The sequence below is a fragment of the Hypanus sabinus genome, chromosome 8 (genome assembly GCF_030144855.1).
Source record: "Hypanus sabinus isolate sHypSab1 chromosome 8, sHypSab1.hap1, whole genome shotgun sequence".
Lineage (NCBI taxonomy): Eukaryota > Metazoa > Chordata > Chondrichthyes > Myliobatiformes > Dasyatidae > Hypanus > Hypanus sabinus.
In genome coordinates this window covers 107,623,742-107,649,388 of record NC_082713.1, presented here as the reverse complement: position 1 = coordinate 107,649,388, position 25,647 = coordinate 107,623,742, and the positions used below count along the sequence as shown (strand labels likewise).

The 25,647-nt window shown below is 39.2% G+C and overlaps 1 protein-coding gene across 2 annotated transcripts in view; it reads left to right on the top strand.

Annotated features, from left to right (window-relative positions):
- Window positions 1–25,647, top strand: part of LOC132398315 (palmitoyltransferase ZDHHC17) — a 145,531-nt gene that overhangs the window by 6,347 nt on the left and 113,537 nt on the right. The window lies entirely within an intron of this gene.

Here is a 25,647-nt window from a genome sequence, read left to right as displayed (position 1 = left end):
CTTTCACTACCAGTTGTGTGTAGAAGTGATTCCTGTCACCTTCTCACTTCTGAACAGTCCCTGCTCTGCATACTTTGTAGACAAAATTGTTCTTGAATGATATTAATTCCTTTACAACATGAGATGACATGTGTTTAACAGTGTTTATAAATTGTACATGCTATTTGCTAATGGGTTAAACTGTTTTGAAGCTGAGAGTCTTATGATGTTTTAAGTCATTCTGGTTTTGACAGAATATCATGAATAGAAATTCCAATGATAGATCGACTATTTATTTCACTTTTTTTTGAAGTATGGAGAATAGAAATTTATGTTCTTTGTGTCTCTTGCTATATTGCAAACTTTACAAAAAGAAAATTTGAAATTAGTGATGAAAATGCTGTTTGGTTGTCCTTTGAAATTTGTGTTAATATTGTAAATTTCAAATGTGCAGAGAATATATTGTGAAAATAGTAGCACAATTCAGTCTGACTAATAAGCTGTTGTGCAATTCCTGTGGGACTGTTCAAACTGTTAATTCTTGGTTTTAGTCAGCTTAATTTTGTATACTTCGTAGATGATGTAGGGTACCAATGATGTAATGCAAAATTAGCATAATTTCCAGTGATAACATTCAGGTGCAAAGAGTTTATTTCTCCCCCTCACCTCCACCTTGGTCTTACATACTGGATGTGGGTGTCATTGAGAGTTTTTAAGCCATCCTTCATTCCAGAAGAGACAGTGCTGTTCAGCCACCATTGAGCACTGCTGTCATTCTGGTGTAAGTACTCCAGTGGTAGAGTCATAGAGCACTACTGCACAGAAGCAAGCCTTTTGGCCCATCTAATCTGTGCTGAACCATTATTCTGCCTATTCCCCATCAGATGAGTTGGGGTGGGTCTTCCCCATGAGCTGTTGGGCATGTTGGTGGTTTATTGAGTGGGCATTCGCCTTATCCATTTAGTAGCAGTGAATCTGAGCTGAATTGACCTTGCAGTAGCCAGGCTGTTGGTAAATAGGATTAGTACAGGTGGGTACATGATGGTCAGAATGGCAAAAAAGGCTGTTTCTGTGCCTGGTGATGCAGTGACTAATGAAGCAACAATTTTACAATTCAAACTTTTCTTCATTTGGGAGATGTTGGAATAGCCTCAAAGCATCTGCAGGGCACTTAAAAGGGATGACACATTGCAGGCAAAATTATTGAGCACTACAACCCAGAAAAATACTCTTCAGTCCTCACCTAATCTGTGCTGAACTATTCTGCCATGTCCCATTGACAGTAATCCCTGAACTATATGCCTCAATACCCTTCCTATCCATGTACATGTGCGAACTTCTTTTATGTATTGAAATCAAACCTACTTTTGCTGGCAGCTCATTCCACACTTGCATTACCTGCTGAGTGAAGAAGTTTCCCCTTGGGTAAATATTTCACCTTTCACTCTTAACCCATGACCTCTAGTTGTAGTCTCACTCAACCTCAGTGGAAAAAATTTGCTTGTAATTAACCCATCTCTCCCCTTCATAATTTTATATACCACTATCATTTTTCTATAAATCCTAACCTATTCAACCTTTCCGGAAAATCTAGGTCTTCAAATCACAGCAACATCCTTGTAAATTTTCCCTGTATTCTTTCAAGCTTATGTACGTCCTTCCAGTAGGTCCTTGACCAGAACTGCACACAATACTCCAAATTAGGTCTCACCAATATGTTGTACAACTTCAAATTTCAAAGTAAATTTATTATCAAAGTACATGTAAGTCATCATATAAAACCTGAGATTCATTTTCGGGCATTCACAGTAGAACAAAGAAATACAATAGAATCAATAAAAAAAAACTGTCATGTTTCAACTTCAACACAACTTCCCAACTCCTGTACTGAATACTCGATTTATGAAAGTCAATATCTGAAAAGTTCTCGTTGTGACCCTGTGACGCCTCTTGTAAGGAATTATGTATTTTATTTCCAGATCCCTCTGTTTTACCACACTCCTCAGTGTCCTACTGATATGTGAACAGTATGAAGTTAGACTGTTTAAGTATTTTCTTTGACTAGTCATGCCGCACAGAAGTGGACTGGTCTTGCTGACTATTGTGTAGTGATCGGTTAAGTACCCTATTTACCAAAACTGTGGATGTGTGTGTTGGACAGGAGTCTAGACAAGGTCAATTTCAGTTCAGAGTAACTTGACATTTACAAGTTCATTGCTTGTGAGTTTTATTCTTATTTTAACAATAGAAACAATGGGATATCTTGGTGAGCCAATTGATCCATATTGTTGTGGGTCTAGAATCACATATGGCCAGACTGGGGAGGAAAATGCTATTTTTATGACCATTGATACTCAGATTCCAAGTTGATTCAAATTTAAATTATCCATAAACACAAGATTCTGCAGAAACTGGAAATCCAGTGAAACACACACAGAATACTGGGGAAACTCAGCAGGTCTTGGCAGCAGCTTTGGAGAGGAATAAGTAGTCGATGCTTTGGACCAAGTCCTGAAAAAGGGTCACGGACTGAAACATCGACTATTTATTCCCCTCCATAGATGCTGCTGAGTTTCCCCAGCATTTTGTGTGTGTTGCTCTGGATTTCTAGCATGTGCAAAACCTCTTGAGTTTAAATTGTCCTGTTGCCAGGGTGGAATTCTGAAATTATATCTCTGCATTGTTCGTCTAAATCTCAGAATGGTGTGGGCACGTGGTTTAGTTGCTCATCGCTGATTAATTCTAGTTAGAAGTTGAAGGGAAATCAGTCAAGGTGATGATTCTGTCACTGTCTGCTGGAATCTTGTTTATCCTAGCATTGAAGTCAAGGTACTTATGGTTATTGGTTTAGAGTTAGTAGTTGATTATTGTAAGGATGAGCTTTCACACACCTGCCACCCATGTGCAGTCAAACAAAAGTCACTGGAAAAGGATTAATGCACTAGCACTCGAGGATGCAGGCTTGCAGTCTGGTTCATTGTCAGCATTCTAGTTTTTAAAGCAGGTAATTTGGCAAATCTTCTCTTGGTTTTTCAGTATATAGTGCAGTACAGATGATTACTTGCAGATAGAAGTATATATTCTGGAGATATATTTCATTCTGATCCGTGAATTTCCTGACTGAGGTGAATGACTGATAGTTTCAGTTCCATGTATGGTGTACATGTCATTTTAAGAAATTGACTCAATCTGTCTCATCATCTTGCACTTTAGTGTCTGCACTGTACTTTTATGCTTTATTCTGCATTGTTATTGTTTTTCTTTATTCTAGCTAAATACACTGTAATGATCTGATCTGTGTGAACAGTAGACTAGACAAGACAAGCTTCTCACTGTATCTTGGTACATGTGACAGTTACAAACCAATACTAGTGATGATTGAGCAAACACAAGGAAATTTGCAGATACTGGAAATTCAAACAATACACACAAAATGCTGGTGGAACACAGCAGGCCAGGCAGCATCTATAGGGAGAAGCACTGTCGATGTTTCGGGCCGAGACCCTTCGTCAGGAATAACTGAAAGGAAAGATAGTAAGAGATTTGAAAGTAGTGGGGGGAGGGGGAAATGTGAAATGATAGGAGAAGACCGGAGGGGGTGGGATGAAGCTAAGAGCTGGAAAGGTGATTGGTGAAAGTGATACAGAGCTGGAGAAGGGAAAGGATCATGGGGCGGGAGGCCTCAGGAGAAAGAAAGGTGGGGGGGGGGAAGCACCAGAGGGAGATGGAGAACAGACAAACAACTAAATATGTCAGGGATGGGGTAAGAAGGGGAGGAGGGGCATTAACGGAAGTTAGAGAAGTCAAACACCTGGTGTCTACATAGTAGAGTGATATGGGAAATGCTGGTGAAGTAGCTTTGGTAAGGTACACTAGTATGAGTAAGTTTGTCAACAGCATACACTGACCTGTAATGTAATGGTGATTGTGGAAAGGAACACTTGGACTGTTATTTAGGATCCCCTGTGCTTTGCCATTGGATCATTTCCTCCAGCTCACAGGACAAAATATGGCAAAAATTGATGACTACTTTGTACCGATTCTACACTGAGAAGCCACGATGCTTAAGAAGGGCAGTCACCTGATATTATCACAGCAATGCAAGAGTTTAAACTCACTTTTCACTCTCTGAATTATGTTGTACTTTGCTGGGAAGGTTTCACGTTTGCCCACAATATCTGAAATTGGAAGTTTAGGGAGCACCTTCGGTTACGTAAATCCATTTTAACGCAACTTCTCCCATGCATTTTCAAGTATTTTTTCTGGTGATAAAATATTTCATGGTATTTGTGGATGACTTGATATGGTATATATTCCATTAGTTTAATTATGAGTATCATTTGGGTAAATATTTGATGCACAGTCTATAGAGCTGTACAATATAGGTACAGTGCTGAAAAAAGTATTCACCCCCCTTGGATGTTTTCATATTTTATTATTTTACAACATTGATTTATGGTGAATTTAATTTGTTTTTTTTAACACTGATCAGAAAAAGATTCTTTTGTGTCAAATTGAAAACAGATCTCTATCAAGTGATCTAAATTACAAATATCAAACACAAGATAATTGATTGCGTAAGTATTCACCCCCTCAACTCAGTATTTATTAGATGCATCTTTGGCAGCAATCACAGCATTGAGTCTGTGTGAATAGTCACTATCAGCTTTGCACATCTGGAGACTGCAAATTTTCCCCATTCTTCTTTACAAAACTGCTCAAGCTCTGTCAGATTGCATGGGGGTCATAAGTGAATAGTCATGTCCAGCCACAAATTCTCAATTGGATTGAGGTCTGGACTCTGACTTGGCCACTCCAGAACATTAAATTTGTTGTTTTTAAGCTATTCCTGTGTAGCTTTGGGTCATTGTCTTGCTGGAAAACAAATCTCCCAAGTTGCAGTTCTCCTGCAGACTACATCAGGTTTTGATCCAGGATTTCCAGGACCTGCTGCAGTGAAACATGGCCACAGCATGATGCAGCCACCACTATGCTTCATGGTAGGGATGGTGTATTTTTGAATAAATGTGGTGTTTGGTTTATGCCAAACATAGTGTTTGGTGTAATGGCCAAAAACTCAATTTTGGTTTCATCAGACCATAGAGCCTTCTTCCACATGCCTTCTGGCAAACTCTAGCTGAGATTTCATGTGAGTTTTTTTTTAAAACAGTGGCTTTCTTTCTGCTGTTCTCCCATAAAGCCGTGATTGATGAATTACCTGGGCAACAGTTGTATGTGCAGTCTTTCACATCTCAGCCACTGAAGCTTGTAACTCCTCCAGAGTTGTTGTAGGTCTCTTGTGGCCTTCCTCACCAGTCCTCTTCTTGCATAGTCAGTCAGTCTTTGAGGACAGCTTGGTCTTGGCAGATTTACAGCTGTGCCATATTTCTATTTCTTCATGATTGACTTAACTATAATCCAAGTGATTGGGAATTTTCTTGTATCTATCTCCTGACTTGTGCTTTTCTATAACCTTTTTGCAGAGTTGCTTGGAGTGTTCTTTTGTCTTCATGGTATAATTTTTGCCAGGATACTGACATGTCAGCAGTTGGACCTTCCAGATACAGGTGTATTGTACTACAATCAATTAAAACACCTTGACTGCACACAGGTCCCCAAAAGTAGATCTCCATTTAACTAATTATATGACTTCTAAAACTAATTGGCTGCACCAGTGATTTGGTGTGTCACATTAAAGGGGGGTGAATACTTAATCAATTAATTTGTGTTTTACATTTGTAATTACTTTAGATATCTTAGAGATCTGTTTTCACTTCGACACGAAAGAGTCTTTTTTGTTGGTCAGTGTCAAAAAAGCCAAATTAAATCCACTGTGATTCAATGTTGTAAAACAATAAAACTTGAAAACTTCCGAGGCGGGGTGAATACTTTTTATAGGCACTGTAGCTATGTAAACAGACATTTCTGACAGCGAAATAGACTTACAAACAGTTCAGAGGAACAAAACCCTTGCATAACCTGGGGACTGTTTGAACCTCCATTCCCTAATCTACATATAAGCATATATGTTGGAGTAGTAGACCAAATCTAAGTAAGTAGTGCAAATGATGAAAAATATTTTGAAGTTAATTTAATGTAAAAAGCAATTTATTGCTGAAATTAGCCAGATCCCTACAGAGAGTTATAAACAAAATAGCTGTGAGTCATTCTGCCTGTGTGTTGTTGCTGTCACGTAGCTTCCTGCAGTTAAATGTTGAATTGCAGATAACCTGGGAGGAAGTCATCTTTGTAAAAATTGTAATAATGTCAAGGAGAAGAGAAGAAATGGGTAGCATGGTATCATAGTGGTTGGTGTAAGGCTATTACAGCACCAGTGACCCAGGTTCAATTCCTGCCACTGTCTCTAAAGAGTTTGTACATTTTCCTCCACGTGCTCTAAATTTCCTTTGCGCATTCCAAAAATGTAGGGGTTAGGATTAGTGAGTTGTGGGTGTGCTGTATGAGCACTGGGAATCTGGCAGTACTTGTGGGCTGCCCCCAGCACATCCTGGGAATGTGTTCGTATTGGCACAATGGATACACTTCACTGCATGTTTCAGTTTAAATGGTGTCACTTCTCCTTAAAAAAAGGAATACATTTAAAGCACTGAATTATTTGATTGTACACTCTATCCAGTATTTATGGTTTAACAACTGGAAAGTGAGCTAATAGATTTTCAAGCAACACACACAAAATGCTGGTGGAATGCAGCAGGTCAGGTGGCATCTATAGGGAGAAGTGCTGTCGACATTTTGGGCTGAGACCCTTTGTCAGGGCTCTGCTGGTTCTCTCTCTGGATTTGTTACATTAAAAAAAATTTTCAAATGGTTACAGAAGAAAAAAAAATCAACCCTCCCCCCCTCCCCTCAACATATCCCTTCAGAAAGAGGAAAAAAAGAGAAAAAAAAAGCAAGAAAGAAAGAATAACTGGATATCGGAAGATCCCCACATGCTCCATGGGGTTCATAATAGCTTTAGTATATATATTTATTTCTTTCCCCAAATAACCAATAATTTTATCTTCAGAGCACCTATATATTTAATCCTATCTTTTGTAAATAAGGGCGCCAAATTTTCAGAAATATTTCATATTTATCTCTTAAATTATAAGTAATTGTTTCAAGTGGAATGCAGCTAAAAGCTATATCTATTTTCATTTTCTTAATGTATGTTAAAATTCTTTTTCTTTTCACTGGTCCATTAAGCCCATTAACATTAAAACTTTAAAAATTAAGTGAATTAGTCATTATTTTTAACAGGGTTACTCCAGTCTATAGTAATACCCAACTTTTCAACTTTCGTAGTACCTTGGGGAATCTTTTTAAAATTCTCCGTGTTGCTATGTGTCTCCCCCCCCCCCCCGATTGTCCAGACAAAGAAAGAAAGATTAAAGAAAAATAGATTATAAAGAAAAAAAACAAAATACCCCCCTATTAATGTTGTAAATAAAAGAAAACACAACATTACCCCCTCCGCTCCGATGTACGGGTCATGGCAATCGCCATGATTACACATGTGAATCCCGTAGCAATCGATACGAAGTTCCCCAGCTCCCCCGTAATATTAAAAAAATATATAAGAGAAGAAAAAATATCACTACTCTCGATTAATATTTCTCAAATTTTTACCTTTCTCCCCCTTTACCATATAATTAAGAATATATTTAAATATTCTTCTGTCCTTAAACATCCATCAACTCCATTCACTGTCCCTGTCTTCATCTTTAATCCGTTTCACTTTTAAATCTTTGGCTGTGGTTACCGAATATTTGGGGGTTCTTGTGCAAATTCTTCCGCATCCCGATAATCAGTAAAAGATCTTTTTTTTTCTGTCATCCAAAAAAATTATCAGGGTTGCCGGGTGGCGCAATATAAATTTATAACCCTTTTCTCATAAAACTTTTTTGCTGGGTTAAATTCCTTCTTTCTCTTCAAATGGTCATAACTTATATCAGGATAGAAAAGAACTGTGTTCCCTGCTATCATCAATGGCCCGTTTCTCTTTCTGGCACGTTGAGCAGCGGCCTTCAGGATCTTTCCTTTATCTTGGTATCTTAAGCATTTTATCAAGATTGATCGTGGGTTTTGATCAACTTGAGGTCTTGATCTTAAGGCTCTGTGAGCCCTTTCAATTTCAATTAACTGGGTTCCTTCTTCCATTTCCAAAATTTCCGGAATCCAATTTTGAAAAAACTTCTATACCTCCCTCTATACCTTCTTTTAAGTCCAACAATCTTAATATTATTTCGTCTGCTAAAATTTTCAAGTACATCCACTTTTTCCAACAACTGTTTTCTTTCTGATGTCCAGGCAGAAATATTATCTTCCATTTTATCCACTCTATCAATGGTGTCTCCCGTTATTTCTTCCAAGTTTTTAATTTTCTTAACCATTTTGTCCTGTCTTTTCATCATTTTATCAAACATAATCTTCATATTTTTAATATCTTTTTTATTGCTTTTAATTCATGCATTATTTGCACCAAAATTTTTTTTTATGTCTCCAATATCACCACCAACCTCTTCCTGTTGCTCTTCTTTGTCTCTTCATCTTCGTCTGATTTATCCAGAGAGTCTGATTCCACCTCGTATTCACTTTCACTTTCAGTTCCGATCATAGCTGGGATTTGTAGTTTGGGTTGCTCGTGTTTGCGCATGTCCCTTCCTTCACGCATGCGCAATTCCTGTTGCTCTTTTTTTTTTGGAAACGGTTGATGTTGCCGCAGTTTCCTGTTCTGTATTGCCGGAAGTAAAATGCACTTGAGCCCGAGGCTCTTTCATGGTGGCCGGCCATGATTCTTTTCCAACTTGTGTTGTCTTCAAAGTAGTAGTTTTCTTCTGCTTCTGTTTAGGAGATGTATCTTAAGACAGTCCTGAGTGGTTTATAAGTAATTTTTAAAAAGTATTTACTAACTTTTCTTCATTTAAACATTATTTTACTGGTTTTTTACGGGAGAGCTGGATTTCCACGTCTCGATCCTACTCAATCACGTGACGTCGCCCCAAAATTTGTTACATTCTTGATTGGAAATAGGGGATCTGCTATGAGTTTGTACTCACTTATTTAAAAAAAAACTTTTGCGTATACGTCTGTTTGTTTAGCTTAAGCCTTAAAACCTAGTGCTAATCATTTCACAAAACTTCCAAATTGGATAAAACAGGGTTCCCCGAGAAAACTGTTTATGAATGCCACCTTTGACAATAAAGTCATGTAGTAACTTGTTGCAAACACATTTATTTCATAGCAACACACACAAAGTGCTGGAGGAACTCAGCAGGTCAGGCAGGATCCATGGACATTAATTAACAGTTGACATTTTGAGCCGAGACTTCTCAACTGACTGAATTTATGCAGTAGTAACATGGCTGCCTCTCTGGGACAAACCAAAAGTGTCTTTGCCGTTTTTATGATTGCAAGATACTGCTGGACATTAAGAATGACAAGAACTGTAGATCTATCCCCATCAGCAAGTTACTTTATTTTGGAGGAGCTGGACTTGGTGCAACCATGTTGCTGCCTGCTACAGAAAGGCATCAGAGTTGGTGTGCAGTCTAACAGCGAGTGAATATTTTTGACGTTTTTCTTCTGATTTGCAAGACCCTGTTGGACATTGGCATTGTAGAATACTGCAAGTCCAATTCATTGGTTTATTAGCGAGGCTGATGGTGGGGTAGCTGAGTGGCCTTGTTTGTTGCTTTGACTAGGCCCACCTGTTGCAGCTGCCCAGAAGAGAAGATGCTGGAGGCAGTGTGCTGCGGCATCCATGCTGGACTGGGGCAGGCCCCTTCCGTCAGTGTTGCCCTCCAGTGTTTGCTCAGTGGAAGACAAGTTTGATTTGGCTGCTTTCATGGGTATTCACGTATGGTTGAATGATCATTGAATTTGAACTTGAAAACATGCACATGGGACAAGTCAGTGTTTCCAGAGCAAAATGTAGGCGATTTATTTTGCTGAAATGTATTTCTCCAGCCCTTCCCTTTTATTGGCATTGATTCCCTCACATTGTTTCTGTTGTTTATTCTTTTTATTACTTTCCTCTGTCGTATTGTCATCTGAGGAAAATAGTAGCTGTGGTTTAGCTCTACTGTTGTCTTGGTTCTTGCGCACTTTGCCCATGTGTCTCAGTTGTGGACTCTGGTAGGACACCTGACCGCAGGAGGTACCATAGTGAAAATGCATCCTGCCTTAGCCTGTTTACACTGATATAATTGCCGTTTGAGTTAACTGAAGCTAAATGAGAGATTGCCTTCCTACACCCACAAATACCATGTTGAAAGCAATTTCATGCAACATTCTAGTTTCTGATTATCAGTGACAATGGGATTAGGTCATGGATTGTCACTTCCATACTGTGAAAATGGACTGGTCTGAAAATGGAGATTGCTGACTTTTGGAAAGTAGGAAGGGAAGATTGGGAAGAGTGGGAGCATTTTGGTGTACCCCCTTCATTATGCAAGCTGAAACCCCCTGGTTTCCTTGGCTGCACAAGTCCAGGAAAAATACCCTCCGGTCCTGCCAAGCTCATAAGACTGAGACGGCTCTACCGCCCCAAACCCTGGTTTGTGTGTATGCTGTGTAATTTGCTACCCTGTTACAAATTAGATTCCCTTCCCTCCCTCTCCCTTCCCCCATTCCACCTTCACTGTCTCCTCTTCCAGCTGCCTATCACCTCTCTCATGATTCTGCCTTCTTCTACTACCCATAGTGCTTTCCCCTTACATTTCTTCTTCACCTCTCCTGCCTATCCCCACCCTGCTTCCCCTCCCCCACCCCTTGATCTTTCCTCTGATTGGTTTTCCACCCTCCCCCCCCCCCCCACCTTCTTTATAGGACCCCTGCCCCCTCCTTCTTCAGTCCTGACGAAGGGTCTCGGCCCCAAATGTTGACTGCTTCTTTCAACAGATGCTGCCCGACCTGCTGAGTTCATTCAGCTTTTTTGTACGTCTTGATTTGACCACAGCATCTGCAGTGTACTTTGTGTCCAGTGATGTCAATTCTGTGGGCAAAAAGTGGAGTACGGCCTGGTTGGTTTAAGTTGACAGAAAGGTAGCAGTAACTGAAATAACCATGTGTTACAGCAATGGTGTGCAGAAGAGCATCTCTGAAAGCTCAGCATGTTGAAATTTGAGGTGGATGGGCTATAGCAGCAGAGTACCATGAACATACATGCACTCAGTGGCCACTTTATTGGGTGCAGAGGTACCTAATTAAATGGCCGCTGGTTGCAAATGCTACCTTGAGATTCATTTTCTATCAGGAATTTACAGGAAAATGAACAACTATCATAGAATTACAAAAAAATACATAAGAACTTGGAAATAACCAAAATACAAAAGAAGATAAATTGTGCAAACAAACAAAAGAAATACTGAGAACAAGAATTTAGGATTCAAGATTCATGATTGTTCAGTGTTATTTCCAGTGCACAGGTGTAAAGAAGAAGAAAATAAATGTTACTCAAAAAATGTTACACAAAAACACCAATAAAATTTTAAAAATTAAAAAAGCAATAAATATAAATATATCGTTTAGGTTATATACATATATGTCCATACGGTGATGTTTGGCACGGGAATGTCTGTACATAAGGTGACTGACAGGAAATGATAAAGTAGTGGTGGTTGGGGATGTGGAGGGGTGGGGAAAGTAACTTTTTTTAAATTTGGTGGTCCTGGCATGGATGTAATATAGCCTCCATCCTGATGTGAGTGGGACGTAGTCCATGAGTAGGTAACATGATGTTATTGGCCCTTTTCTGGCACCTTTCTGTATATATGTCCTTGATGGTGGGTAGACTGGGGCCGGTAATGTATTTGGCAATTTTGAGTACCCACTATAAAGAGTTTCACTATACGGGGCTGACCTTTCACATGACCATTGAGAATTTGTATCTTTGGAATTCTTTATCTAAGATGGCAGTGGATGGGCTTTGAAGGCTGAGAATTTGAGGAAGTGGAAATTGAGCAGGAAAGTGAAACTGAGGCACAAGATCTTTTTGAGGTGCTTCACTCAAGGCACTGCATGGCATGCTCTAAGGATCAGCTGACAGATGGCATGCAAGAGGGAAGAAATGGTCCAAATCTGATCCAGTGAAAAGAGCTAATTTCTGTATACTGATTTCATCAAAGTTTTGACATATATGCATATGGACATAAATTAAAGTAAAATTTATTATCAAAGTATGTATATGTCACTACATAATACCTCGAGATTCATTTACCAGAAAATAAAGAAATGCAATAGAATTTACAAAAATGTTACTAAGACTAACAAAAAAAAAGTGTACATGAAGGGAAATTGTGCAAATAAAACAAAATAATATTGAGAACATGATTTGTAGAAAGTTATTAAAAATCAGTCTATAAGTTGTAGAGTCAGTTCTGTGTTGGGGTTCTGGAGCCTAATGGTTGTAGGGTAATAACTTTTCCCAAACCTGGTGATGTGGGACCTAACACGAGGAAATCTGCAGATGCTGGAAATTCAAACAACACACACAAAATGCTGGTGGAACACATCAGGCCAGGCAACATCTATAGGGAGAAGTGCTGTCGATGTTTTGGGCTGAGAGTCTTCATCAGGACTAACCGAAGGGAAAGATAATAAGAGATTTGAAAGTAGTGGGGAGAGGGGGAAATGCGAAATGATAGGAGAAGACTGGAGGGGGTGGGATGAAGCTAAGAGCTGGAAAGGTGATTGGTGAAAGTGATACAGAGCTGGAGAAGGGAAAGGATCATGTGGGACCTAAACCTTTTGTCACTTGGTATTTTCTGTGTTGTCCTCCCAAGCATGATGAACATCCTTTGGTGACGGAATGTATGGCGACACTTGTGAGCTAACCCCAGCACATTCTTGTGTGTGTTGCTTGTTAGTGCCAACGATGCATTTCACTGTCTGTTTTGATGTACTTGTGATTTATTGGTTCTATCATACCTGCTGCCTGATGGTAGTAGCGAGAAGTGATCATGGCCTGTATGGTCAAAGTTCTTAATTATATAAAAGTGCTACACCGGTAAAGTCAGAGATACAGTGCCATGCAAAAGTTTGGGCAGCCCAGTCAAAATTTCTGTTACTGTGAATAGCTAAGTGAGTAAAAGATGACCTGATTTCCAAAAGGCATAAAGTTAAAGATGATGCATTTCTTTAATATTTTAAGCAAGATTACTTTTTTATTTTCATCTTTTACAGTTTCAAAATAACAAAAAAGGAAAAGGGCCTGAAGCAAAAGCTTGGGCACCCTGCATGGTCGGTACTTAGAAACACCCCCTTTGGCAAGTACAGGCTTCCCCCGCAATCCAAAGGTAGAGCGGTCTTATGAAAGCGTTTGTAAACCGAAATGTTGTAAAGTGAAGAAGCAATTACCATTAGTTTATGTGGGAAAAATTTTTGAGCATTCCCAGACCCAGAAAATAACCTACCAAATAACACATAAAACCTAAAATAACACTAACATATAGTAAAAGCAGGAATGATATGATAAATATACATCCTATATAAAGTAGAAATATTGTATGTATGGTGTAGTTTCACTTATCAAAATCGAGAAGACAGCGAGCCAAAATTGATTTGGAGAAAAAAAATTGGCACGTACACACATGCGCAAACAACTGCCTGCACGAGGTTTCATGGTCATTGTAGTCTTTCTCGGGGTAAACACACGTATAAAGCGAGCGTCTTTTTTTCGTAAAAGCAAAATCCACTTTGGTTAGCGAAAACAGGTACTAATGTAGGTCTTCTGAAACAGCAAACGTTTGAAAAACAGGGGACACTTGTATCACAGTTTGTAAACGCTTTCTGTAGACAGCTAAGAGTCTTTCAATTCTTGTTTGGGGGATTTTTGCCCATTCTTCCTTGCAAAAGGCTTCTAGTTCTGTGAGATTCTTGGGCCGACTTGCATGCACTGCTCTTCTGAGGTCTATCCACAGACTTGAGGACCATGGTAAAACCTTCAGCTTGCGCCTCTTGAGGTAGTCCATGTGGATTTTGAGGTGTGTTTAGGATCATTATCCTGTTGTAGAAGCCATCCTCTTTTTATGTTCAGCTTTTTTACAGAGGGTGTGATGTTTGCTTCCAGAATTTACTAGTATTTAATTAAATTCATTCTTCCCTCTACCAGTGAAATGTTCCCCGTGCCACTGGCTGCAACACAAGCCCAAAACATGATTGATCCACCCCTGTGTTTAACAATTGGAGAGGTGTTCTTTTTATGAAATTCTGCACCCTTTTTTCTCCAAACATACTTTGCTTATTGCCGCCAAGAAGTTTTATTTGAACTTCATCAGTCCACAGGACTTGTTTCCAAAATGCATCAGGCTTGTTTCGATGTTCCTTTGCAAACTTCTGATGCTGAATTTTGTGGTGAGGACGCAGGAAAGGTTTTCTTCTGATGACTCTTCCATGAAGGTCATATTTGTGCAGGTGTCGCCGCACAGTAGAACAGTGCACCACCACTCCAGTGTCTGCTAAATATTCCTGAAGGTCTTATGCAGTCAGACAGGGGATTTGATTTGCCTTTCTAACAATCCTACAATCTCAGAAAGTTTTCTTGGTTTTCCAGACCTCAACTTGACCTCCACCATTCCTGTTAACAGCTATTTCTTAATTCATTACGAATTGAGGAAACAGCTACCTGAAAACGCTTTGCTATCTTCTTATAGCCTTCTCTTGCTTTGTGGGCATCATTTATTTTAATTTTCAGAGTGCTAGGCAGCTGCTTAGAGGAGCCCATGGCTACTGATTGTTGGGACAAAGTTTGAGGAGTCAGGATATTTATAAAACTTTGAAATTTGCATCATCTGGCCTTTCCTAACGATGACTGTGAACAAGCCATAGCCCTAACAAGCTAATTAAGGTCTAAGACCTTGGTAAAAGTTATCTGAGAGCTGAAATCTCTTGGGGTGCCCAAACTTTTGCATGGTGCTCCTTTCCTTTTTTCCCCACTCTAAAATTGTACAAAACAAAAATAATATACTAATCTCGCTTAAAATGTTGATAAGAATGTTTCATCTTTATGACTTTTGGTGATCAGTTCATCTTCTACTCAGTTAACTATTCACGGTAATAGAAATTTTGATTAGGGTGCCCAAACTGTTGCATGCCGCTGTATCTGTGAGACCCAATATTTTAAATTGAAGTATTTAAGTGTATCTCTGTTCCAATTAAGTAGCAAAATATTTCAATAATTTTGTTGAAGACTGGTTCAATCCTTGTCTTGGTAGTAGTGTATTTGAAGCTGAGAGATACCTGAATCCAGTGATGTGACAGCAGTGTTATTGTTTAAAGTTCTCTGGAGTAAAGGAAACTGGAATAAATCACTTATTTTTCCTTACACTTTTGATTGCAATTACAAACTGTTTTGCGTGTCTACCACAGAATGGGGTGCAATGGAGTATTCATCTACTCTGTTGCAAGAATTACTATAGGTATGAGCTTACTGTTTGATCAGGAAGACCTGGCGTGTTGCAGTTATGTTTGGAATTATGAGAACTAAAGTTGAGTTTGAGAGTAAAAAAATGCTTTTCAAAGAAAAACCTATTATATTTCAGAGCTGAACAGAATTAGTAGAATTAGTGAAGATACAATTCAAAGTTCAAAGTAAATTTATTACCAAACTGCATACATGTCACCATTTACAACACTGAGATTTATTTTCTTGTGGGAATACTCATTAATCCAAGATAGACAATAGAATCAATGAAAGACTACACTCAACAGGGTGGGCAAACAACCAATGTGCAAAAACAACAAATTCTGCATATATAAAAGAGATAAATATTGAGAATATAAGTTGAAGAGATCTTGAAAGTGAGTTCGCAGGTGTGGGAACAGTTCAGTGATGGGAAAAATTGAGTGTCTGATTCAAGATCATGATGGTTGAGGGGTAATAACTGTTCCTGAACCTGGTCATGTAGATGGATGCTGCTTTCCTGTGACTGCACACTCTGTAGATGTGGTAGAGAGGGCTTTACCTGTGATGGATTGGGCCATATTCACTGTTTTTTTTGGTAGGATTTTCTATTTAAGGGCATTGGTGTTTCCAAATCAGGCTGCGATACAGCCAGTCGATATACTTTACCCCATACATCTATAAAAGTTTGTCAATGTCCTAGATGTCATGCCAAATCTTTACAAACTTTTAAGGAAGTAGAGGTACTACTGCTGTACTTTCTTCATAATACACATACATGCTGGACCGCTCAGTTAGAGGTTGAAAAGGAAATGAGCTCCTCAGTCTGGGGCCAAGAAGGCTGAAGGATCCACCATACTGGTAACTGATTTTTGGATCCTGATTTATTAGCCCTTACTTTGAAATTTCTCATTTATTTCCATTGCCCTCTGGCCTTGCCTTATTTCTAGGAGCTCCATCAGCTCTACAATTTAGTCTGCACCCTCAATTCTAGAGATCATGATTTAAGGTTGTTTGATGTCATCTCCAGAACGCAATTGTAAAAGAAAACAAAATAATTGTTACTCTGGTATTTCTGGTATTTATTGCTCCAACACTCCCTAAGTGTGTCTATTATCAACCCCCCCCCCCCCCCCCCAGCTTTTCAGTTGCTCTTTAAAGCCTCGGGCATTGAGTTAGCTTTTGTTCACCCTGGGTTGGCTGTTGTCAAATTCTGTCTGATTTTGCTCCTGGGATGTCTTAAATGTTTGCTGAAGGAACATCATTTCCTGTGTGTATTTAAGGTAAGTGCCATTAGAAGGTGTCTGAGTGGAGGGCAAGGAGATACCAGAGGTGTTACAATGGAAAACAAAGGAATGATTATCAACAGGAAAATTGTTGCTAAAGTAGGGTGTGGTAAGGCCAAGGAGGGATTTACAGATGTGAATGGGTATTTTCAAGTCTCTGCAGTAGAAGGTGGGGTTTGCTTTGTGCTGGAGATGATAACAGAATTACGTGCAGTAGGATATGAGCAGTTGAGTTCTGGTCAGATTTGTGTTCAGGAAGTGAGCCTGCAGGACCTGACATACCACATCTTTCATATTTCTGTTATAGTATGAACAGTGTCAATACATTTTTAAAAAAATTGTTGAATGTTTTCAGTTTTGAGGTACAAAACTGTAATAATCCATGCCAGACTATTACTCTGCTTAGTATAGTTCTGCCTAAATGGTTTATAATCTATTAATTCCAATTGCTGCCTAATTTCATTGGCCATTGTTGATACTGATTCTTGTGTCTTTTGGGAGAGTTATTTACTGGCCACAATATCAAAGAATCTGTCAAAGGACAGAGTTCCTGTTACAGTAGGTAATTATGCTCACTGAAGGTCTCTGATAATGACATCTGATGCTGAGCTCCAAAGAGAAAAGCCCTAGCTTGTTCAACCTTTCTGCATAAAATATGCTCTCTAATCCAAGTAACATTTTGGTAAATCTCCCCTGCACCTTCCCGAAAGCTTCTCCATTCTTCCTATAATAAGGCAACTACAATTGAACAAATTACTTCAAGTGTGGTCTAACTAGAGTGCTGCAGAACTAACAGTTGTGGTGTTGCTTTTTTGAATGTGCTTCAGAAAAAGTTCATTAAAATTTCACAAGTTTACAAAGTGGTTTGTAGTACCAGCTCAGTCTGTGCAGTTTATGAACTCCATGAGGGCAGTCAAGTTAGTTTTAGTCCTCTGCTGTTTCCCCCATTGTTCTGAATACTCTTTCCTTCTGGGCAATCTCACAGCTCCCTTTTGAATGCAACAATTGAATCTGCCATCATTATTACATCTGCTCATTTATTCTTGACTGTAAGTACTTGCTGAACCAGAAGAAATGTTTCTCACTTCAGTCACCTACCTTTAATTTCCCCTTGTGTTTGACCCTTCCAGTTGGTACATTTCTTTCAGTCAATTATCTCTACCTTCTCATGATCTTTAAACATTTTTTACATCATTCTATAAACCCCATACTAGACCCTGTACTCCAGCAGTGGCCAAGTCAATGTTTCAAGTTCATCATGACTCCCATGTTCTTGTTTTCAACAAGACCATAAGACAGAAACAGAATGATGCTAATCAGCCGGTTGAGTCTGCTCTGCCATTTGAACACAGTTGATTTATGTGTATCTTACATTCTGCAGATTTGGAGGAGTAACAAGACATCCTTGACCCTCAGGGGCTACCTGAGGAAAAACATGGCTTAAATAGCAGTCAGGTTCTCCTAAGATTTGCCACAAAATGCAGTATTAATGTTGGTTAGGCAGAGACCCAGTGCGTGCACGTGCCCTCACTCTGTCTGTGTCTGTCTCTCTCACTTAGAACATTGCACTAGAATCTTTTATACTTGCCCAAAGGGCCCAGTGAGATTTGGTTTATCCACCTCATCTGAAAGATTATACCCTTGAATGTTAAGCTCAATAATGAAATCAAAACATTCCAAATCACTTGGAAACCTGGAGAGATATGGTAGTGTAGCAGTTCACATAAAACTTCCACTGCCAGTGATTGGGGTTCAATTCCCACCACTGTCTGGAAGGAGTTTGTACGTTCTCCCCATGACTTCGTATGTTTCCTCTGGGTGCTTTGGTTTCCTCCCACTTTCCAAAGACCTACGGGTTAGGATTAGTGAGTTCTGGGCATGGTATGTGGGTGCCAGAAGCACTGCGATGCTAGCGCACTTACAAAAACGCTGCATTTCACTGTACATGTGACAAATAAAGTTAATCCTTAGCAAGTGAGTAACACAAGCTTAATGGAGCAATTAATAGCTTGCACATATCTTGATGACACACTGATTAACATTTATACTCAATGACAGAGACTTTAAAGATTAGTTTTATTTGTCACATGCATATTAAAACATAGAGTGAAATGTGTTGTGTGTGTCAGATCATATCATCGAGGATTGTGCTGGGCAGCCTGCAAGTGTGGCCACACTAACTATGTATTTGGAATGCGTGAGGTGCGGGAAACCAGAGCACCCAGAGGAAACCCATGCTGTCACGTGGAGAATGTACAAATTGCTTAGACAGCAGTGCGAATTGTACTCTGATCTGGTGCTGTAAAATAGCTGCACTACCTAGAAGCAAATAGCAAGATCTTGAATTACTCTGTAGTTCCATAAACTTAAATTGATTAATAGTATGTAGTGAGTGAAAGATGCGTGCCTTCCTCATCCTCCAGCCATGCTATTCACACTGGACGTCAGGATCAAGTTAATCCTCAAACAACATGGCTTTGAAATGAATGGAATTAATAAAACTAAACATTTGGATCAAGAATTTCTTGTTGCACAAAACACAAAATGCTGGAGGAACTCGGCAAGTCAGGCAGCATCTATGTAGGGAATTAAAACAGTAGATGTTTTGGCCTGAGACCCTACATCAGGACTGGAAAGGAAGGGGCCAGAAGCTGGGGGTTACTGCCTCTTCTCATCTGCCAGTCATCACTCTCTAGCTCCCTTCCTCCTTCCCCTTCTTCCATGGTCCACTCTCCTTTTCTTCTTAATCCCTTTATCACTTCCACTTATCACCTCCCAGCTTTTTACCTCATCCCCCTCACTCCCATCCACCTACCTTCCCTCTCACGTGGTCTCACCTATCACCTGCCAACTTGTACTACTTCTACTTCTGCCCCCCCCCGCCCCCCCCCCCCCCCCACCACCACCTTCTTATTCCGGCTTCTGCCTCCTTCCTTTCCAGTTCTCTTGAAGGATCTTGCCCTGAAACTTTGACGGTTAATTCCCCTCCGTAGATGCCATATGACCTATATTTAGTGTGTGTTGCTCAAGATTTCCAGCATCTGTGGAATCTCTTATGTTTATTTCTTGAGTTTTTTCCCCCAATTGTTGCAAGAATAATGTTTAAAACTTAATTAACAATTGATGAATGTCAAATGGGCATCACCTAACTTAATGGATCTTCTGGAGCACAGTTTTAGCAGATGGTGCTTAGATTAATTCAGAACTTTCAATTAATGTAGCTGAAATGTTTGGTTAATGTTAAACAACATTGCATTATGTAATTGAGAAATTCCTGGCATTTCTGTATTTCCTATTCTCTTTCTGTTGGATTTTGTAATTTAAAGTTGTTTTCTATGTATTATATGAAGCAATAACTTCATTATTTAGATTTTTTGGCACGTTTTATCCTTATTTCCATTAATTGACAAGGACAAGATTTTCAAGTGTATTTGAAGTTGAAAAGTTGGATATTGTCCGCAGAACACATCTAAAGGAAGGGACCATTACCAATTCCAGAGATGAGAGAAATTAGCTTTACCTGTCACATGTAAGAGGGGTGACTGATAAGTTTGTGGCCTAAGGTAGAAGGAGTCAATTTTAGAAAACCTAGCACATTTTTTCACCCTCCCATAGTGTTGCCACCATGTCCCCATGGACCTGCTTGGGTGATAAGCCCTTGAGATCGAGGTAGCAGATGACTGCACGAAGGCTGATGTCCATTTTCTCAGACAGTGCTTACTTGCAATTTTCAATTATCTGAAACAGAAATATCACAAAAGTTATTAACTTCAAACTTTCTGCATAATCACTCAAAGAGTGCACGTGCATGTAATGAGAGCTGTATAACTCATCTTCTATCTTAGGCCACAAACTTATCAATCACCCCTGCCGTGGACCACTTTCTGGAGGTCCAAGAAGCCGACTTCGACAAAGAAGGGATCCATATGTTCCACGACCGCTGGACTAAGTGTGTAAATGTAGGAGGGGACTATGTTGAAAAATAAATGTGCTAGGTTTTCTAAAATTGACTCCTTCTACCCTGGGTCACGAACTTATCAATCACCCCTTGTACATTGAAATGTAGAGTGAAATGCATTGTTTGCGTCAACAATCAACAGAGTCCGAGGACGTACTGGGACAGCCTACAAGAGTCACTACACTTCCAGCATCAACATAGCATGCCCATAACTTACTAACCCTAACCTGTATGGCTTTGGAATGTGGGAGGAAAGCCATTCAGTCATGGGAGAATGTATCAATTCCTTACAGACGGGTAGGAATTGAACTCTGATCAGTGATAGCTGTTGCTGTAAAGCAGTGCGCTATTACCTATTTGCAATGCAAAGTTAGAGTGGTGAAATTTGTATTACCAAATTTACAAAGAATATGCACTCAGTGGCCACTTTATTAGGCACAGCAGTGGATCCGGTGTGGTCTGCTGCTGTAGCCTATCCACTTCAAGGTTTGAAATGTTGTTCATTCAGAGATCCTCTTCTGCACACCAGAAGGTTTTCTGAGTTACTTTTGTCTTCCTGTCAGCTTGAACCAGACTAGCCATTCTCCTGACCTCTCTCATTAACAAGGCATTTTTGTCCACAGAACTGCCGCTCACTGGATGTTTTATTGCACCGTTCTCTGTAAACTGTTCTTCGTGGAAATCCCAGGAGATCAGTTTCTGAGATACTGAAACCACCTGATCAGGCACCAACAATCATTCTACAGTCTCTTACTTGGATCATATTTTTTCCTCTTTCTGATGTTTGGTGTGAACCACAGCTAAACCTCTTGCTTTTACACATCGTTGGATACTTATATTAACGAGCAGGTGTACCTAATAAAGTGGCCCCTGAGTGCATATTATCATTGTAAGAAATATAATCCTAACAGGTGGATAATGAGGAAAATTAGAGATATTTATAGATTAAAGAAAAAGATTTATAATGTTGACAAAAATAGGAATAAATCCAGTGATTAGGAAGATGTTTGCATTCAGTGAAAGGTAACCAAGAAATTAGTGGAGGATGAGTACACACATTCAGGTTGTAAAAACAGATGCTATTGTTTTTTAAGAAGTTTGGATCACTTCAGGCACTGCTTGTCTCTGTGGTACAATATAAATATCTCCTGTAATTATGGAGAACAAAGGATCTGCTGAGTGTAAGGATCATGAGGTGCTGAGAAAGAACCAAAACTATAAATAGTAATGGGAATAAAATCTAGCAAGTCCCCTGACATAGATGCACACACTATGCTTTAGAAGTGGCTGAAATTATGGTTGTGATAGCTATGAATTTTCAGATTTCCCTTGATTTTAGAATTGGTTTTGCTGTTAAAGCAGGGAGAGAGAATAAAATGAGATGTCCTGACATCACCAGGAAAGATGCTAGAATCTATTATTAGTACCCTGGTAACAGGACACTTGGGGGAACAAGCAAAATGTGATTAGGCAGAGTCAACACAGTTTTATCTAAGGAAATCATATTTTACAAAGCTAGTTTTTCCAAAGTATGCTAGCTAGTAAGGCAGTTAAGAGGAACCCAGTGGAATTTGTGCAGTAAGCAACAATTCAAAGTAACTTTGTTATCAAAGTATGTTTATGTCACCACATACCACCTAGAGATTCATTTCCTTGTGGGCATTCACTTTAGAACAGAGAAATATAAATTAGCACAAAAGCTAATTGAACAAAATAGTGGCTGATATGATTGGGGCCAATCTACGAGCATGGGTGAGGATTAATTAATAAACCAGAATGTTTGTGCTCTCTTCCCATTCCCCTCAATTCTTTTGTGGTTTAAATGTCTGTTAGTGTCCATCTCGAATAATTTCAGTGCCTCTAACGCCATAGATAGAGATAGATAGTGCGATAGAGAACTCCAAATATTTATGACTGAGAGCAAAAATTCCTCCACATCTGTCTTAAGTGTATGATCCCTTATTCAAAAACCAAGACCCCTAATTTTAAACAAAAAATATAAAGTAAATTCATTATCAAAATACATGAATGTCACCATGTACTGACCTGAGATTCATTTACTTGTGGGCATTCACAAAAGAACAAGGAAATACAATAGAATCATTGAAAAACTACACACAAAAACTGACAAACAAACAATGTGGAAAAGAAGACAAACCACGCAATTACAATCATTCAATCAATAAACAAATCAGTGAATAAATGATACTGAGAACATGAATTTGTAGAGTTCTTGAAAGTGAGTCTGAAGGTTGTGGAATCAGTTTGGAGTTGAGGTGAGTGAAGTTATCCAAACTGGTTCAGGTTAATAACTGTTCCTGAACCCAGTGGTGTGGATTCTAAGGCCCCTGTTACCTGATGGCAGCAGAAAGAAGATAGCATGACCTGGGTGGTGGGGTCCTTGATGATGGGTGCTGCTTTCTTGTGGCACTGCTCCTTGTAAATGTTGCAGTTCTCTGGGACTGCTCCAAAATCAAGAGAACTTTCAAAGTTCAAAATAACTTTGATACCAAAGTACATATAGCGCACCATATACAAACTTGTGATTTATTTTCTTGCAGGCATTTACAGGAAAATAAAGAAATACAAATAATTTGAGGAATCTATAAGTAACAAAGACTGGCAAGCAACAAATTTTGTGTAAATCACAAACAACACATCCACTTTCTCTGTAGCTACTTCTTTTAAGATGAGAGATGGCAAGCAATTTGTTAGCCTTGAACCCTGTAAAGCCAATCACTTTTGCTTTAGTGATCATGATGAGGTGAGATAGAACAACCTTGCAATCAGTGTTGGTTAGACCAAGAAATTGATTGTGGTCTTCAGAAAGGGGAAATCGGGAGAACACACCTCAATTCTTTTCAAAGGGTGTGCAACTTCAAGTTACTGGGTGTCAACATCTCAGTGTGGCTATCTTGGGCCCAACATATTGATGTAACTGTCGAGAAGGCACTCCAGTGGCTATTTTTCTTTAGGAGTTTGAGGAGATTTATTATGTCACCGAAGACCTGCAAGCTTCTGAAGATATACTGTGGAGAACATTCTGATGGGTGCATCTTCATCTGATATGGAGGTACCAATGCACAGGATCAGAAAAGGCTGCAGTTTTACAGTAACACACTTAAAATGCTGTGGGGGGTGGGGTGGAGCTCAGCAGTTCAGGCTGTGTCTATGGAGAGGTAGATGTTATTGACATTTTGGCCTGAAACCTTTCATCAGGACTTGGTTGTAAACTTAACCAGCTCCATCATAGGCTCTAGCCTTCCCACCATCTTCAAAAAGTGATGACTCAAGAAGATAGCATTCATTATGAAGGACCTTCACCATTCAGGATGTGACCTCTTGTCATTACTGTCTCTGGGGAGAAGGTACAGGAGCCTAAAGGCAGACACGCAACAGTTTTTTTTTCTCCACTGCCATCAGTTCATGAACACTACCTCACTACTTTGTTTTCCTTTTGCACTATTTTTAAAAACCTACTCTTATTAAAATTTATAGTAATTTTAATATCTTGCATTAAACCAATGCCAAAAAGCAGTAAATTTCACAACATTTCTTAGTGATAAAGATTCTGCTTCTGAGATCCAGTTCCTTGCTTCCAAGATTACCAATATGTTTTTTTGTGCCTTCAACTATTGAGAGCAATCCAAAATATGATAAAATATGTCCAAAATTCAATCATAATATAATTGAATTCTCCATGAAATTTGAGGAGAAGCTAAAGTCAGAAGTATCAGAATAAGGAGTGACCTCGTTGAAACCTGCTGAATGGTGAAAGACCTTGTTAGAGTGGATGTGGAGAGGATGTCTCATATGGTGGGAGAGCCTAAGATCAGAGGACACAGCTTTAGAATGGGGGTGTCCTTTTAGAACAGAGATGTTGGGGAATTTCTTTAACCAGAGAGTGGTGAATTTGTGGAATTCTTTGTCACAGGCTGCTGTGGTGGCCAAGACATTGGGTATGTTTAAGGTAAAGGTTGATAGCTTCTTGATTAGTGAGGACATGAAGGGATATGGGGAGAAGGCAGGAGATTGGGACTGAGAGGAAAGTTGGATCAACCATGATGAAATGGTGGAGACTCAATGGGCCAAGTGGCCTTATTCTGTTCCTACATCTTATGGTCTTACAGTATTGAATGCTGTGATTAGCAAACATAAAATTAGCCTTCCCCAACACGTTTCAAATCATAGTCGGAGACTTAGATCAGGTTTGTTAAAGAAATCTCTACCCAGTTGTCATCAACACATCTCCTGAAGCACCAGGGAGACTTATGGTTTAAAATAATTATTTAGCATCTCTGCCATTTCTCTATTTCTCAACATTAATTGCCCAATATTGTCTTCTAAGAGACCAATGTAAACTTTGGCTATCTTTAAGTGTCTGCAGAAACTTTTTTTTTGTTTTTATACTGTTAGCTTCTTTATTGTTATGCTTAATCTTTTCAGTTTTTATAACATTTTTAGTCATCCAATTCTCTCACCTACCATTATTTCTTGCAAAATTATATGCACTTTTTCCCCAATTTGATGCCATCTTTAACTTTCTTTGTTAGGAACAGGTAATGCAACTTTTTTTCTGAAATCCTTTCTCATCAAAATATATCTTTGCTAAGATTTATAATTTGTGAAAGTCTGGCAAGGCTATTCTACCATCTTACCATTATTTTTTTTCTCTGTTTGCCTTAACCAACTCTGTCATACTTTGTTAATGCTTTTATTTAAACTGAGGACACGGGTTCAGACCCAATTTTTTCCACAAACTGAATGTGAAATTCTGATGTACTAGAATTACTCTTTCCTAGGGGATCCTCTGCTATGAGATCATTAATCAATCCAGTCTCGTTACACAATATGACATCTAAAATAACTTGCTCCCTGGTTGCTTCCTCAACATACTGCTCTAAGAAGCCACTTTGCCGCCAAGCTACTAAGAAGCCCTAATTTCTGCAGATGTACTATGGAGAGCATTCTAACTGGTTGCATCACCATCTGGTATGGACCAGCCACTGCAAAGGATTGGA